Source organism: Gymnoscopelus braueri (genome assembly GCF_963280865.1).
Source record: "Gymnoscopelus braueri genome assembly, chromosome: 20".
NCBI lineage: Eukaryota > Metazoa > Chordata > Actinopteri > Myctophiformes > Myctophidae > Gymnoscopelus > Gymnoscopelus braueri.
Genome location: NC_137622.1, coordinates 36604943 through 36609543, shown reverse-complemented (window position 1 = coordinate 36609543; position 4601 = coordinate 36604943).

Genomic DNA, 4601 nt, shown 5'->3' with positions numbered 1-4601 from the left:
TTTGAACACAGGCCTTTTACTTGTAACAAAGTATTTTTTATATGGCTATTAAAGTAAAAAAAGGTTTTCCCACACCTGTCAAGTGTGTGTGTGCCCCATACATAGTGCTCCCCAAAGGAAGTGTTCATGTTCGGTGCAACAGTCATTTCGGTCCCCGTCGCGGGCAGAGACAGTCCTCCGTGTGAATCTTCGTGGGAAAAGTGGAGATATCTTACTAAACACACGTTTTCTGCCAAAACCATCATATGTATATGAAACTAGAGGACAAAATATCTGAGCCCAAATAAGTAAGTCGCAGCAATTAATTATTGGGTTAGTGACGCGGCGCAGCACAAAATGTAATGCCGTCCAGATGAGTCTGCTACCCGGGGGCATGGGGGGTGATCTATGGCTGTGTAACGGAATACATGAACATGAAATGTATATATCACAGCCATTCTAGAGCATTACTTGGTCTGGTGATGCGATGCCAAGACATTTAAGTTGCAGGCCTGCAGCCCCCGAGCTCCTCCTATGGATGGAACTCACTCCCAGCCAATGTTGCCAGATTCTGCGAGAGAAATAAGCAACCAGGTCTACGAAAACAAGCCAAAAATAATCTAGGCCACATGAGCACTTTATACTTTATTTAGTTTACCTATGTGCATCGGATATTTGATCTGCTATTTATTATTGTTTTTAATCTTGAAAAAAGTGAAACATTTTGAATCTTTTAAAAACATTTGAACAACACAAAGGATTCCCTGTTACAAAATATATTGTGTGTGTGTGTGTGTGTGTGTGTGTGTGTGTGTGTGTGTGTGTGTGTGTGTGTGTGTGTGTGTGTGTGTGTGTGTGTGTGTGTGTGTGTGTGTGTGTGTGTGTGTGTGTTGATGTACTTTATTTAGAAAGACATGAGAACAGTAGGCCTACATGGAAGTACAAATTCACAATAAAAGGTCTACTAAACTGTAAGGCTCATAAAGCACTAAGCTTGTTTAAAATGAGATCCCCACACACACAAATCATGATGACATATACTGTAAGAGACAGACAGATAGTTTGTGTGTGGGGGGGGGGGGGGGGGCTCCGTGGCCAAATAATTAGGCTACAAACTAATTTGGGGGTTCCTTGACATGAAAATGTTTGAGAACCACTGATTAAACAACATTAGGAAACAAGCCCAAAAACCACAACCCGCAACTACCAAGCGACTTTACAGAAATACAAGCCCAAAATCGACATTCGACAATCGATTTTTAATAAGCAGACATGGCAACATTTCTCCCAGCTCAAAGCTGCCCCCACCCTCACCACTCTATGTATTATAACTCTATGCTCTCAACCCACCTCTTCAGACTCTCATTCCCTATACCTAATTCAAATGCCCCTTTAACCTTTTAATTCTAACAATTTAGTTTTTTTTTCTTCCTATTTTCTTATTTTTGTTTACCATTGTAACTAGTTATTTTCTTAATAAAGCGCTCGAAAGGCGCTATATAAATTGCATTTATTGTTATTATGATGATAATGATTATTATTATGTTTGCCTCCACCCGCTCATCAAAATGCAAGCTGCCCTGTATGAAATAAAAACATTACTGAGAGACTAGAGTGTGCCGTGCAACTGCCTTTGATGTCAATTAAAAAAAGAGGTAATAAAGTTTTACAGGGCTTTGTAGCCCCTCAAAATAGAACCAGCCAGCCGGTATGTTGTTCAGAGTGTGTGTAATAATTACATCATCATCGGGATTTCAGGCAGTGGTGGAAAAAGTACTCACAATTTTTACTTAAGTAAAAGTATCAATACTGCAATGTAGAAATACTCTGTTACAAGTACAAGTCCGGAATACAAAATGTACTTGAGTAAACGTATTGGTATAAAACATTTACTGAAAGTACCAGAAGTAGGCTACACTAGGCTCTATAGCACAGCAGCCATAATTGGAAAGAAATTGGGCCTCTTTCTTACTTCCTTCACAGGTGTTACCAATGATACTAATGAAGGCTCTGTCTGTTCCATTTAGTGTAGCACAGTGGTTCTCAAACTTTTCTCAGAAAAATAAAATGATACAACCTCTAACGCCGCCACCGCCCACACCCCCCCTCGCTGCTCGCTGCAGGCCGCGCTCTCTCTCGCCACTGACTGTTACGCCTACCTGTGTAAGTCTATGGCGGCGAGAGAACAATAGCCAGTCATGGCCGCATGGCCTCAATGCGCATATACTTAGTTTCACTATGGCGGCGAGAGTACAATAGCCAGTCATGGCCGCATGGCCTCAACGCGCATGCTTAGTTTCACTATGGCGGCGAGAGAACAATAGCCAGTCATCATGGCCGCATGGCCTCACCCGCATGCTTAAGTTTCACCATGGCAGCGAGAGAAGAATAGCCAGCTCTGGCCGCTTGCAATTAGCATACTTAGTTAGTTTCACCAAGCACGGGTGGGTGGCCTCATTTACGTTCTCATTCATAGCATGATTGAGTTCACTGCTCAGGTCTACCAAACGTTTTCAGGCCAAGGACCCCCTAGCTGAGAGAGAGAGGTAGCAGGGACCCCCCCTCTATATTGTATAAAATTGTGTTTCAGATTAAACTTTTTTTGTTTACTTGGTCTGCCCTTTTTTCCCCTCTACACCTATATCTCTTTGCCAAAAATAGAGCTTGTAGATCTGCTATTTTTCGCTAAAGTTCTCCTCAGAAAAGGGATCCTAGGGTTCAAGTTAAAGGAGCTACACCATGAATTTAAAAAATATATTTGATATTTAATATCATATGGTGTATGTCCCTCAAACCTTTTTCAAAAGGATATCAGATATACTCATCCCAAGTCAATTGTCTCTGGCTTATACAGCACTTTCAGCTGCAATACCAAAACGTCCTCTTGTGCAGGGGGGGGCTACTGAGCAATTCTGTCTGTTAATAAAAAGAAATATTAAAAAAAAAAATATTTTTTAAAAAAAAGGAAAAATTCTGCATAAAAAGAAGCATCTAAGAAAAATACAAAATCGAAAAAAAAACACTTTGAACATTTTTGAACAATTCCACCAAGTGTTTGAGGTGCCTGTTTCACCCACTTCCGGGGGCGGAGCCAAAATCCGAGCCCGAAGTATTTGTTCGTAGACCCCCACTTAGGGGGGGTAGAAAAAGTTTCGGAGGAATTCGGGCACTTTTCATTTAACATTGGGTTTGCCATCATTAATGTTTATGACATCATAAACATTTCCATTCTGAGATCGCCTGTTCAGACACGCCCATTCTGGAAATCCATGAAATGAAAAGGAATGACTGAATTTTAAAAAAAAACATTTTTTGGGGTATAAGAGACACTGGGGACCCCAAAAAATAAAAAAAAACAAGAAAAAAGTGATTTTTTTAAGGTAAAAAAAAATTTTTATATCACACAAAGATTTGGCAGACCCCCTGTAGTAACTCTGAGGACCCCCTAGGGGTCCCGGACCCCCTGTTGAAGACCCCTGAATTATTGGGTTAGTGACGCGCTATGCCGTCCAGATGAGTCTGACTCTGAGACCCGGGGGCATGGGGGTGGCATGTCTCCATGTGTGAGTCTAAACTTCAGACTCACTCACAGGAGCCAAGGACTTCCAGGGAGTGAATCTGTGGTTTTCCCTCACAGACGCAACCATAGTGTCTGCGTCGCCACAAAGACTGCAGTCCCGGCTCCCGGGGAAGCTGAGCTACTTAGCGGTTGATACAACAGGGAATTCCTGCCCAGCCCTCTTAGAATATGAGAAGCATGTTGTAATGAGTCCATTGTCACCGCCGTGTATGCCACACGGACAAAAGAAATGTCTCGGTGACGTACCTTTGGTGAGACATATTGACATACGATATTATGTACACACCCACACATACACACATGGTAGATGGAAAGCAAAGACCTTGCAGAGTCCCAAGAGACAATGTTAGCAAGTAGACTATATTGTTGTCGGGCCAAACCTTGTATCTCCTGTTGAGCAGAAACCTCTTATCTCCGTATTTTAACTTTCTGTGTTTTTTTTCTTCTTAATGAATGCCCTACTTGATTATACTACAGCGTCACACAAAAGCATGAAAAGTAGATCCGCAAGCTCGAAACGCGGCGCGTAGCGATGTGTTTTGAGCTTGTAGATCTGCTACTTTTGCTATTTTTTTTTATTTGAATCCTGAAAAGTAACAGTTTTGGGCAAATGAGGTTTCTACCCCACAATACTGTACAATAAAATTACTGTATTAGGCCTACTGGTCTATTTATACTCAACGTTCGTTATTGTGTTATAGCTCAATTCTAGTTCCACTAAAAACAAAAACAAAAAAAATAATAGTCAACTGAGTAAATATACTTGATTTTGCTGTAACAAAATACAACAGACAATAGGAAAACAATAATTATAATAATACATTATGCCTACATCAAAATGTAGGCATACAGTAAGTGTACAGTAGTTTTTACCGGCAGCAGGCTGGGCTCCCTCCCACTTCCCTTAAACCCTCCCACTTCCCCCCGGCCATGTGCTAAGAGGCGCGTGGGGGAGGTGATCTTATTACTCACAGTGTGTGTGTGAGTGTGGGAGTTTCTGTGTGTGTGTAGTGTAGTGTAGTGTGTGTGTGTGTGCCTCCAG